The 14100-nt window shown below is 45.9% G+C and overlaps 2 non-coding genes across 2 annotated transcripts; both read left to right on the top strand.

Moving 5' to 3' along the window:
* The first annotated feature begins 475 nt into the window (after nt 1-475).
* Nucleotides 476-547, top strand: trnad-guc. Its single transcript has one exon. It is a non-coding gene; the product is annotated as a tRNA-Asp (tRNA).
* A 5556-nt stretch (nt 548-6103) lies between these two features.
* trnad-guc lies at nt 6104-6175 on the top strand. The gene has a single exon. It is a non-coding gene; the product is annotated as a tRNA-Asp (tRNA).
* The last annotated feature ends 7925 nt before the right edge of the window (nt 6176-14100 follow it).

Raw genomic sequence — 14100 nt, 5'->3', positions numbered from 1 at the left:
TGGGTCGTCGCATCAAGCAGAAGCTGTGGGAGACGCTGAATCGTCCCCAGATGGAGACGTCAGCCGGTGAGGACGGACGTTTGGACGTGGTGGTGTCATACGAGGTTGGTGTCTGTCCTCCACTTTATGACGTGGATGTTTCAGGAGAACCAGAGCCTCAGAATCCAGAAAGAAAAAGAACAAAGAAGCAAAAGTAAAGAGACTTTACTCTCTGCTTCCTGGAACATCCACCTACACCACCTCCTCCACCGTCAGCCTCTGCCTTCAACATCCTACAGCACCACCTTGGTGTATCTATCTTTGTATATCATGAAAAAGGAGTCTGGTCTATCAGAGTACCTGAAAACGGTCATTCAAAGCTCAAATATGGACGACATCAGTGAATGTAGTGAAATCAGCTCAGTCAGTAGAGCGTGAGACTCTTAATCTCAGGGTTGTGGGTTCGAGCCCCACGTTGGGTGCTGTGGTTTGTCCTTCCTCGTTAGTATAGTGGACAGTATCTCTGCCTGTCACGCGGAAGACCGGGGTTCGATTCCCCGACGGGGAGTATATCACACTTTTGGAGCAGCTCAGGTGGTAGAGTAGTCGTCTACTGAACTCCAGGGGGAGTGGTTCAGTTCCCTGTTCCTCCTGGCTACTCGCTGAGGTGTCCTTAGACAAGATATCAACAACACTACATGCTCTTCTCAAACTGCCAAGAAGCTTCAAACCTCCGATCCAGATGTGAGATTATAAATGCTGAGAGTGATTGATGAAGTGTCTATGGTCTCAGAGCCCCTTTTGAAGGAATGTCAGTAATAGCTGTAGGAGGCTTGATCTATACGACAGACAGTGGATGGATCATTTGCAACTTTACATAAAGTCCAAGCTGTGACAACTAGATCAGCTGTAGTCTCACTGGGACACATTTCTGAGTCTGGCATGTCATATGTAGCTGTCAGTAGAGTGACCTCCCTCAGTGGGCTTCATATCCATATAGTGGATATGGATGAGACAAAGTTATCTGTCAACCCAGAGCCATCATGAATTGTGTTTTATTCTTAAATGAAACTTATTTCCATGGATCCTTTGTTACAGAGAGTCTTCACTTACAAGGCTTCACTATGTAACATGTAAATGTAACTACATCAACTACAAATGATGTGTTACTGATGTAACACCTACTTTCTGATACCTACCAGCTACTGATATTGTATAATGGACATTTCCATCCCACCTAATTAGTAACCAGCCCGTATGAGCTTTGATCAGACACTATACCTTCAACTAGTTTTCCTTCTTCTTGCTGGGAGATATGTTTTTTCCTGAGTTCTCTGTGATGACACCCACTACATAAAACATTCTGATGATCAGTTCACATCATAGGATCCCATGCTACAACAGACTTCACACTCAAACACCATTTTATATGTATATCTATCTAAGATACTGAGATGATGCTGGAAAAGTCATTTTATTCCATTGTTACTGCAACGTGCTGCCATTTGTTTTCACCATGAACAGAAGCTGTTTTTAGTCATTTTAGTAGGAATCAAAATGTCCTGACTGCTGTGATGGAGCTGGACTCATCCTGAGAACAGCTGATCTGCTGGTTCCACATCAGCCTGTGATCTGTGTGTGATGTGGAGGAAACTCTGCAGCTCACTAACTGGCTCATCCTCACTGATCCTGTCCCAGTGTGCCGAGTGCGTAAAATGCGCGCGGCGCCTCTTTCCACCTGGAGACGCACAAATGGATTCAGCTGCTGTGATGACGACAAGTATTTAATAAAGTCCAAGAAGAAAAACAACAACAACAACATGAAGATTGATGTTTGAGCATCAATCATACATACATACAATCAATCATACATCAGCTTTTGTGAGGACGTGTGTACAAACCAAGACATTCCGTACATACAACAACAAGAAACCCTGGTTCACTCCCAACCTTAGAAGGCTGCGACAGGACAAAGAGGAAGCTCACAGGAGCGGGGACTGGACCCTGTACAAGCAAGCAAGGAACAAACTGACTAATGCAATCAGGGTGGCCAAGAGGAACTTTGGGAAAAAGCTGCAGAATAACATCTCTGCCTCTGATCCAACTTCAGTTTGGAGAAACCTTCAGTCCCTCACCAACTACAAGAAACCATCCCCCCGCCCTGAGGAGAACCAGTCACTTGCAGACGACCTCAACGACTTCTACTGCAGGTTTGAAAAGGGACCATTCACACCTCACACACAGCTGAACGACCTGCCAGCAACCCCCTCGTCACACCACCCTGCACTGACGATCTGTGAAGATGAGGTGAAAAAACTCTTCTTGAAACAAAAGACCAGGAAAGCAGCAGGCCCAGACAAAGTCTCACCATCATGTCTGAAAGCCTGTGCAACTGAGTTAGCACCCATCTTCACCAGAATCTTCAACCTCTCCCTGGAGCAGTGCAAAGTCCCCTTCTGCTTCAAACGCTCCACCATCATCCCGGTCCCCAAGCAACCCTCCATCACAGGACTAAACAGTTACAGACCAGTTGCTGTTTGTTTAGCTGCAATGAAAACGTTTGAAAAACTGGTTCTGACTTACCTGAAAGACATCACTGGACCCCTGCTGGACCCCCTGCAGTTCGCCTATAGAGCAAACAGGTCAGCGGACGACGCAGTCAACATGGGACTACACCTCATCCTACAACATCTTGACTCCCCAGGCACCTACGCCCGGATCCTGTATGTGGACTACAGCTCGGCCTTCAATACCATCATCCCTGAAATCCTCAACCAGAAGCTCACCCAGCTCACAGTGCCTGACTGTACCTGTAAGTGGATTAACAGCTTCTTGACAGACAGGACTCAGCAGGTGAGGCTGGGAAGTATCACATCTGGTATCAGAACCATCAGCACCGGCGCCCCCCAGGGGTGCGTACTCTCCCCACTACTCTTCTCTCTCTACACCAACGACTGCACCTCAGGAGACCCATCTGTGAGGATCCTCAAGTACGCGGATGACACCACGGTCATTGGAATGATCCAGAACAACGATGAGTCTGCATACAGACAGGAGGTAGAGCAGCTGGCTCACTGGTGCAGTCAGAACCATCTGGAGCTGAACCCGCTCAAAACTGTGGAGATGATAGTGGACTTCAGGAAGTCCCCCCCTACTCTGCCCCCTATCTCCATTCTCAACACCACAGTACCTACAGTGGAGACTGTCAAATTTCTGGGCTCCACAATCTCACGGGACCTGAAATGGTCCTCACACATAGACTCCATCAGGAAGAAGGCCCAGCAGAGGCTGTACTTCCTGAGGCAGCTCAGGAAGTTTAACCTGCCACAGGAACTGCTGGTCACCTTCTACACAGGCATCATACAGTCTGTTCTCTGTTCCTCCATCACTGTCTGGTTTGGATCAGCCACCAAACTGGACAAGAGCAGACTGCAACGGACAATTCAGTCTGCAGAGAGGATCATAGGAGCAGATCTTCCCTCCATCCTGGACCTGTACAGGTCCAGAGTCAGGAAACGAGGAAAAAACATCTCTGCAGACCCCACACACCCCGGTAATGGACTGTTCAGACTCCTCCCCTCAGGAAAACGGTACAGAGCACTGTGCACAAAAACAACACGTCACAAAGACAGTTTTTTCCCTCAGGCTGTAGCTCTGCTGAACACTGAGTGACAACAGGTCCTCACCAATAATTGTGTCAACAACAATATGGACTGAGGGTATAATGTTTACAAGAAGTTCCATTTTTGCGTATATGCACACGAGTAATTTTGCACATCTGCACATGCACAACAAAGACACTTGTCAGTACAGCACACTACATGTTGTAAATAATCACACAGTTTTTCATATTATGTTCCCCTTTCCTGAAAAACACTGTACCTGAGAGCGAAGTGAACCGGAGTCAAATTCCTTGTTGAAAAACTTGGCAATAAAGCTGATTCTGATTCAGATTCTGATTCTGAAACACGGATCAAATGTAGCGAAGTGAAAACAAGAAAGAGAAAAAGACGAACTCCAAATAGGTGAAGGAGACTTTTGGAGACGTGTCAGCGCGTCTCAGTCTGTATCATCAGGATTTGACTGAGAGAGAGAGTTTGTTATTTGTTCCGAGTTTGTTTTGGATGAAATAGAAAATGAAGAGAAAACCCAGATGAACACATGAAGAAGAAGAAGAAATGAAGTGTGGATTTATTTCCTGTGGGAAAATGTGGTCAAACAGCAGAGACACGGGGACTTGATGACAAGATGTGGACAGAAAGAGTGAAAGTGAACTTGGAGCAGAGAAGAAGTGAGGACCAGTCAGATCCCAAAATGGAGGACAGAGATTCTGTGGTTGCCATGGTGAATCATGTCCATCAGATCACCATTTAAAAATCAACACAACCTCAGACGGTCAAGAAAAGTTTTTCTCCGAGTTTCACTCGACGATTTCTTCCAGATTGTCTCTTGTACTGAGGACTTGTTCCGTCCTAACGAAAACTAAAGACTCCCAGTCAGAGAACAAAGACCAACATCCGAGTTTCATGATGGAAAATGTGAGATCTGAACCCTTTGAAAGTCTCTGCTGTTTTCTCTGTGTTTGTGAGTTGACTGAGACATGAACAGTGTCCACCCCGGTGCTCACAGCATCCACAAAACCCACTGATCAGGAAATGAGATTTATTTATTTCTATGATTATTAAATGAGTGGAAACACACAGACAGGACGCATGAGCCAGTGATAGAAAGTCGGAGCAGACATTTGAATGAAATGATGGAAAGTGAAGTGAACCACGTCCATTTGTGTGTCATGAAAATAGAGTTAAATATACATCAAACAGGAAATAACAGCAACATCATCTTTAAAATCACTGAAATAAAGTGAACTAGAAGGAGAAAGTGACTTTTTGTGCAGGAAGCTGTGAATTGAAACGTCCACTGATGTGGTCCAAACACTGGAAAGTCTGGTTGGAACTTCATGTTGTTGTTGTGTGTCGTTGCAGTGTGACGACACCATCGAGCAGAGAGGAAGGAGAATCTCTGCACGTCGCTCAGAGAGTGAGAGGAAGCTCGGAGCCTCCACAAAGTGTCCATGCTGCAGGGACGACCAGGTGAGACACTGGACTTTTATATTTTAGATGAAAAGTGTCTGATTGTCCGTTGTTTAGCAGCCTGGTGTAAAATCAAAGAAATGTTGAAGTCGTGTGTTTCCATTTCCTACCAAAGCTCCACCAGGCTGCTGCTGTCCAGCGTCCCAGGAAGAGGAAGAGGACCTCAGAGGCTCCTGCTAAACAGCCAGAGGAGGACGTGGTGTCCTCTCCTCAGACCTCCACCTCAGCTCTGTTGACTCTGGTCCCGAGGCCTCAGTCCACCATCCCACACGCCCACCTGCCAGTTGTCTCCAACGTGGCCCCCCGGCCCCCGACCCTCCACTGCTCCACTGCAGCACGACGTCCCTCTGAGGATCCACAGCTGCTCAGTGGGAGAGTACCAGCAGATCTACCAGCGAGTGGTGGATGAGCTGCTGAAGTCTGTTCCCGACTCTTTGAATCACATCATGTCCACATTTTTCCACATGTGAGATTTTGGATCAATAAGATTTGGTTTGTGTTTCTTCTGCTCCTCACAGGTACAAGAGCGGTCGACCTCGTCCCCACAGTTTGGAGCTGGGTCGTCGCATCAAGCAGAAGCTGTGGGAGACGCTGAATGGTCCCCAGATGGAGACGTCAGCCGGTGAGGACGGACGTTTGGACGTGGTGGTGTCATACGAGGTTGGTGTCTGTCCTCCACTTTATGACGTGGATGTTTCAGGAGAACCAGAGCCTCAGAATCCAGAAAGAAAAAGAACAAAGAAGCAAAAGTAAAGAGACTTTACTCTCTGCTTCCTGGAACATCCACCTACACCACCTCCTCCACCGTCAGCCTCTGCCTTCAACATCCTACAGCACCACCTTGGTGTATCTATCTTTGTATATCATGAAAAAGGAGTCTGGTCTATCAGAGTACCTGAAAACGGTCATTCAAAGCTCAAATATGGACGACATCAGTGAATGTAGTGAAATCAGCTCAGTCAGTAGAGCGTGTGACTCTTAATCTCAGGGTTGTGGGTTCGAGCCCCACGTTGGGTGCTGTGGTTTATCCTTCCTCGTTAGTATAGTGGACAGTATCTCCGCCTGTCACGCGGAAGACCGGGGTTCGATTCCCCGACGGGGAGTATATCACACTTTTGGAGCAGCTCAGGTGGTAGAGTAGTCGTCTACTGAACTCCAGGGGGAGTGGTTCAGTTCCCTGTTCCTCCTGGCTACTCGCTGAGGTGTCCTTAGACAAGATATCAACAACACTACATGCTCTTCTCAAACTGCCAAGAAGCTTGAAACCTCCGATCCAGATGTGAGATTATAAATGCTGAGAGTGATTGATGAAGTGTCTATGGTCTCAGAGCCCCTTTTGAAGGAATGTCAGTAATAGCTGTAGGAGGCTTGATCTATACGACAGACAGTGGATGGATCATTTGCAACTTTACATAAAGTCCAAGCTGTGACAACTAGATCAGCTGTAGTCTCACTGGGACACATTTCTGAGTCTGGCATGTCATATGTAGCTGTCAGTAGAGTGACCTCCCTCAGTGGGCTTCATATCCATATAGTGGATATGGATGAGACAAAGTTGTCTGTCCACCCAGAGCCATCATGAATTGTGTTTTATTCTTAAATGAAACTTATTTCCATGGATCCTTTGTTACAGAGAGTCTTCACTTACAAGGCTTCACTATGTAACATGTAAATGTAACTACATCAACTACAAATGATGTGTTACTGATGTAACACCTACTTTCTGATACCTACCAGCTACTGATATTGTATAATGGACATTTCCATCCCACCTAATTAGTAACCAGCCCGTATGAGCTTTGATCAGACACTATACCTTCAACTAGTTTTCCTTCTTCTTGCTGGGAGATATGTTTTTTCCTGAGTTCTCTGTGATGACACCCACTACATAAAAAATTCTGATGATCAGTTCACATCATGGGATCCCATGCTACAACAGACTTCACACTCAAACACCATTTTATATGTATATCTATCTAAGATACTGAGATGATGCTGGAAAAGTCATTTTATTCCATTGTTACTGCAACGTGCTGCCATTTGTTTTCACCATGAACAGAAGCTGTTTTTAGTCATTTTAGTAGGAATCAAAATGTCCTGACTGCTGTGATGGAGCTGGACTCATCCTGAGAACAGCTGATCTGCTGGTTCCACATCAGCCTGTGATCTGTGTGTCATGTGGAGGAAACTCTGCAGCTCACTAACTGGCTCATCCTCAATGATCCTGTCCCAGTGTGCCGAGTGCGTAAAATGCGCGCGGCGCCTCTTTCCACCTGGAGACGCACAAATGGATTCAGCTGCTGTGATGACGACAAGTATTTAATAAAGTCCAAGAAGAAAAACAACAACAACAACATGAAGATTGATGTTTGAGCATCAATCATACATACATACAATCAATCATACATCAGCTTTTGTGAGGACGTGTGTACAAACCAAGACCTTCCGTACATACAACAACAAGAAACCCTGGTTCACTCCCAACCTTAGAAGGCTGCGACAGGACAAAGAGGAAGCTCACAGGAGCGGGGACTGGATCCTGTACAAGCAAGCAAGGAACAAACTGACTAATGCAATCAGGGTGGCCAAGAGGAACTTTGGGAAAAAGCTGCAGAATAACATCTCTGCCTCTGATCCAACTTCAGTTTGGAGAAACCTTCAGTCCCTCACCAACTACAAGAAACCATCCCCCCGCCCTGAGGAGAACCAGTCACTTGCAGACGACCTCAACGACTTCTACTGCAGGTTTGAAAAGGGACCATTCACACCTCACACACAGCTGAACGACCTGCCAGCAACCCCCTCGTCACACCACCCTGCACTGACGATCTGTGAAGATGAGGTGAAAAAACTCTTCTTGAAACAAAAGACCAGGAAAGCAGCAGGCCCAGACAAAGTCTCACCATCATGTCTGAAAGCCTGTGCAACTGAGTTAGCACCCATCTTCACCAGAATCTTCAACCTCTCCCTGGAGCAGTGCAAAGTCCCCTTCTGCTTCAAACGCTCCACCATCATCCCGGTCCCCAAGCAACCCTCCATCACAGGACTAAACAGTTACAGACCAGTTGCTGTTTGTTCAGCTGCAATGAAAACGTTTGAAAAACTGGTTCTGACTTACCTGAAAGACATCACTGGACCCCTGCTGGACCCCCTGCAGTTCGCCTATAGAGCAAACAGGTCAGCGGACGACGCAGTCAACATGGGACTACACCTCATCCTACAACATCTTGACTCCCCAGGCACCTACGCCCGGATCCTGTATGTGGACTACAGCTCGGCCTTCAATACCATCATCCCTGAAATCCTCAACCAGAAGCTCACCCAGCTCACAGTGCCTGACTGTACCTGTAAGTGGATTAACAGCTTCTTGACAGACAGGACTCAGCAGGTGAGGCTGGGAAGTATCACATCTGGTATCAGAACCATCAGCACCGGCGCCCCCCAGGGGTGCGTACTCTCCCCACTACTCTTCTCTCTCTACACCAACGACTGCACCTCAGGAGACCCATCTGTGAGGATCCTCAAGTACGCGGATGACACCACGGTCATTGGAATGATCCAGAACAACGATGAGTCTGCATACAGACAGGAGGTAGAGCAGCTGGCTCACTGGTGCAGTCAGAACCATCTGGAGCTGAACCCGCTCAAAACTGTGGAGATGATAGTGGACTTCAGGAAGTCCCCCCCTACTCTGCCCCCTATCTCCATTCTCAACACCACAGTACCTACAGTGGAGACTGTCAAATTTCTGGGCTCCACAATCTCACGGGACCTGAAATGGTCCTCACACATAGACTCCATCAGGAAGAAGGCCCAGCAGAGGCTGTACTTCCTGAGGCAGCTCAGGAAGTTTAACCTGCCACAGGAACTGCTGGTCACCTTCTACACAGGCATCATACAGTCTGTTCTCTGTTCCTCCATCACTGTCTGGTTTGGATCAGCCACCAAACTGGACAAGAGCAGACTGCAACGGACAATTCAGTCTGCAGAGAGGATCATAGGAGCAGATCTTCCCTCCATCCTGGACCTGTACAGGTCCAGAGTCAGGAAACGAGGAAAAAACATCTCTGCAGACCCCACACACCCCGGTAATGGACTGTTCAGACTCCTCCCCTCAGGAAAACGGTACAGAGCACTGTGCACAAAAACAACACGTCACAAAGACAGTTTTTTCCCTCAGGCTGTAGCTCTGCTGAACACTGAGTGACAACAGGTCCTCACCAATAATTGTGTCAACAACAATATGGACTGAGGGTATAATGTTTACAAGAAGTTCCATTTTTGCGTATATGCACACGAGTAATTTTGCACATCTGCACATGCACAACAAAGACACTTGTCAGTACAGCACACTACATGTTGTAAATAATCACACAGTTTTTCATATTATGTTCCCCTTTCCTGAAAAACACTGTACCTGAGAGCGAAGTGAACCGGAGTCAAATTCCTTGTTGAAAAACTTGGCAATAAAGCTGATTCTGATTCAGATTCTGATTCTGAAACACGGATCAAATGTAGCGAAGTGAAAACAAGAAAGAGAAAAAGACGAACTCCAAATAGGTGAAGGAGACTTTTGGAGACGTGTCAGCGCGTCTCAGTCTGTATCATCAGGATTTGACTGAGAGAGAGAGTTTGTTATTTGTTCCGAGTTTGTTTTGGATGAAATAGAAAATGAAGAGAAAACCCAGATGAACACATGAAGAAGAAGAAGAAATGAAGTGTGGATTTATTTCCTGTGGGAAAATGTGGTCAAACAGCAGAGACACGGGGACTTGATGACAAGATGTGGACAGAAAGAGTGAAAGTGAACTTGGAGCAGAGAAGAAGTGAGGACCAGTCAGATCCCAAAATGGAGGACAGAGATTCTGTGGTTGCCATGGTGAATCATGTCCATCAGATCACCATTTAAAAATCAACACAACCTCAGACGGTCAAGAAAAGTTTTTCTCCGAGTTTCACTCGACGATTTCTTCCAGATTGTCTCTTGTACTGAGGACTTGTTCCGTCCTAACGAAAACTAAAGACTCCCAGTCAGAGAACAAAGACCAACATTCGAGTTTCATGATGGAAAATGTGAGATCTGAACCCTTTGAAAGTCTCTGCTGTTTTCTCTGTGTTTGTGAGTTGACTGAGACATGAACAGTGTCCACCCCGGTGCTCACAGCATCCACAAAACCCACTGATCAGGAAATGAGATTTATTTATTTCTATGATTATTAAATGAGTGGAAACACACAGACAGGACGCATGAGCCAGTGATAGAAAGTCGGAGCAGACATTTGAATGAAATGATGGAAAGTGAAGTGAACCACGTCCATTTGTGTGTCATGAAAATAGAGTTAAATATACATCAAACAGGAAATAACAGCAACATCATCTTTAAAATCACTGAAATAAAGTGAACTAGAAGGAGAAAGTGACTTTTTGTGCAGGAAGCTGTGAATTGAAACGTCCACTGATGTGGTCCAAACACTGGAAAGTCTGGTTGGAACTTCATGTTGTTGTTGTGTGTCGTTGCAGTGTGACGACACCATCGAGCAGAGAGGAAGGAGAATCTCTGCACGTCGCTCAGAGAGTGAGAGGAAGCTCGGAGCCTCCACAAAGTGTCCATGCTGCAGGGACGACCAGGTGAGACACTGGACTTTTATATTTTAGATGAAAAGTGTCTGATTGTCCGTTGTTTAGCAGCCTGGTGTAAAATCAAAGAAATGTTGAAGTCGTGTGTTTCCATTTCCTACCAAAGCTCCACCAGGCTGCTGCTGTCCAGCGTCCCAGGAAGAGGAAGAGGACCTCAGAGGCTCCTGCTAAACAGCCAGAGGAGGACGTGGTGTCCTCTCCTCAGACCTCCACCTCAGCTCTGTTGACTCTGGTCCCGAGGCCTCAGTCCACCATCCCACACGCCCACCTGCCAGTTGTCTCCAACGTGGCCCCCCGGCCTCCGACCCTCCACTGCTCCACTGCAGCACGACGTCCCTCTGAGGATCCACAGCTGCTCAGTGGGAGAGTACCAGCAGATCTACCAGCGAGTGGTGGATGAGCTGCTGAAGTCTGTTCCCGACTCTTTGAATCACATCATGTCCACATTTTTCCACATGTGAGATTTTGGATCAATAAGATTTGGTTTGTGTTTCTTCTGCTCCTCACAGGTACAAGAGCGGTCGACCTCGTCCCCACAGTTTGGAGCTGGGTCGTCGCATCAAGCAGAAGCTGTGGGAGACGCTGAATCGTCCCCAGATGGAGACGTCAGCCGGTGAGGACGGACGTTTGGACGTGGTGGTGTCATACGAGGTTGGTGTCTGTCCTCCACTTTATGACGTGGATGTTTCAGGAGAACCAGAGCCTCAGAATCCAGAAAGAAAAAGAACAAAGAAGCAAAAGTAAAGAGACTTTACTCTCTGCTTCCTGGAACATCCGCCTACACCACCTCCTCCACCGTCAGCCTCTGCCTTCAACATCCTACAGCATCACCTTCATCCTTCAGCCTCCCTCTGCTGCCTTCAACATCCTACAGCACCACCTTCATCCTTCAGCCTCCCTCTGCTGCCTTTAACATCCTACAGCACCACCGTCATCCTCCACCTCTACCTCCACTCTTGCTCTGCTGCCTTTAACATCCTACAGCACCATCTTCATCCTTCAGCCTCCCTATGCTGTATTTAACATCATGCAGCACCACCTTCAGCATCCACCTTCACTCTGCTGCTTTTACCATCATGCAGCACCACCCTCATCCTCCACATCCAGCCTTACTCAGCTGCTTTTAACATCTGGCAGCACCACCTTCAGCATTTACCTTCTCTCTGCTGCCATTAACATGATGCAGCTCCACCTTCACCCTCCCTCTGCTGCCTTCAACATCATGCAGCACCACCTTCGTCCTCCACCTACATCCACTATCTACAGTCTCTAACATCCACTCAGATATCATCCACCTTCAACCTTTGTCTGTCAGCTTCTACCAGCTCTCTTCAGTCGCTGCCTCCACCCACAGATTCCAGCAGTCACCTGTTCAAAGTATTTTCTGCAGCTTTTCCCGTCTGATCATTTCAACCTGTGTTTATTGTTCAATGAACCAAATGTTCTTTGTCTCTCAGGTGTTTCCATGTTCTGGATGAGTGAAGATCACACAGTCGTCAACAGGAACCTGCATCATGTGGAACCAGGACTGAGCTTCATTTAAACAACTGTTCTTCCTCCTCTAAACTGAGACAAACTCACACCAAGAAGATTCTTCATCATCTCTCCTCAGCTACACCTGACAACAACATCTCAGTAACGTGAGTTTGTTTTTGTTACAAGTCATTTATGGAGTTTTTACTTATTCATTTCAATTTCAAGCTGATCAAGAAGTTATTTTAGATCACATTAAACTTACCATAGTTGTGTTTCTTCCTCTCTGTCTCTGTGTCTCTGGACCTTTCTACAGGGATCCTCAGCCTCAGAGCTGTATTGTACTGAGTGCAGCTGTGGACCAACCAACCTGCTCAGTGTTTACATCTTATGATGTTATGTGTTTGAATAAAACTGAACTGAAAATGTAATAACCACTGTTTATTTGAATTTGAAGTCATGAAAATAAATGTTTCTACTTAAAAAATACAGTATCATTTTAATTGCACAACAACACATGATATAGTGACCGTGGAGTGGGATGTAACACAGTAATGACACCAGTTCAATTCAAATCAATTTTATTTTTATAGCACGGAAAGAGAGAAAAGAGGAGAGATAGCAGTTAGTTATAATCACAGTCAGATAAAGTTTGAGGTGAATGTATATTTAGTATAGTGCAGCAGGGACTCCGGCAGGACTAATTATGACAGCCTAACTAAAAGGGAGGGCCAGAAGGAAACACAGACATGAGGGCTCCCTGGGATGTAGAGCAGCCGAACACTTCACCATCAACAAACCTGAGTGATCAGTGAGAGTGGGGAAGACAGCATCTAAACATACCAGTTCACCTTAATGCTCTAGGTCCATGAGTCCTTCCCAAATCTATTTACAAAATACTTGACTAAATAAATAGGTTTTCAGCCTAGACTTAAACGCTGAGACTGTGTCTGAGTCCCGAACGCTATTTGGAAGGCTATTCCATAACTTTGGGGCTTTGTAAGAAAAAGTTCTGCCCCAGCTGTAGTTTTCATGATACGAGGTACTGACAGGCAGCCAGCATCCTTTGAGCGAAGTAGGCGTAGCGGATTATAAGACATTATCAGTTCACTTAGATACTGCGGCGCAAGACCATTTAATGCTTTAAATGTCAAAAGTAGTATTTTAAAATCAATGCGAAATTTCACGGGGAGCCAATGAAGTGTAGATAAGATAGGGGAGATGTGCTCGTATCTTCTGGTTCGAGTGAGGACTCTCGCTGCTGCATTCTGAACTAACTGAAGCTTGTTTATGCACCTGGTTGAACAGCCAGACAGTAAGGCATTACAGTAGTCCAACCTAGAGGTGATGAAAGCATGGACTAATTTTTCTGCATCATTTAGTGACAAAATATTTCTTATTTTGGCAATATTTCTGAGGTGAAAGCTGCACTGAGGTCCAGTAGCACAAGGATAGTGACGCTACCCTGATCAGAGACCAATAGGAGGTCATTTACTACTTTAACAAGTGCTGTCTCTGTGCTGTGATGAGTGAAAACAGTTCATTCTCTTCTAGTTCGTCAACTAAATTGTCTGGTTTTAAAGCTTGAATTTTATGCCTTATATTTACAATTTTGTTATTTGTTTTTTTGTTATTGAAAAAGTTCATGAAGTCCTCACTACTGCACTCTACTACTCTTCTTTCTAGTTAAATTCGCTACTGTATGAAATAGAAATCTAGGATTATATAAATACAAGTGCACCTTCTACCCACTCAACACTATTCTGAGACCAAAATGATCTACAACTCTCCCGAGAACTGCATTTAACAAGATCAAATCTCTGAACAACGCTTCAACACGTTTATCAAACATGCGCGCTGTAAAATCAGTTAAATGGTTAAATGATGAGTCTCTGAATGAAAAGTCTGCACAAAAAGT

This window comes from Anabas testudineus, chromosome 4, assembly GCF_900324465.2.
Source record: "Anabas testudineus chromosome 4, fAnaTes1.2, whole genome shotgun sequence".
In the NCBI taxonomy this organism is placed as follows: Eukaryota; Metazoa; Chordata; class Actinopteri; order Anabantiformes; family Anabantidae; genus Anabas; species Anabas testudineus.
The sequence above is the reverse complement of the archived record's forward strand: the minus strand, read 5'-3'. Positions and strand labels throughout refer to the sequence as shown.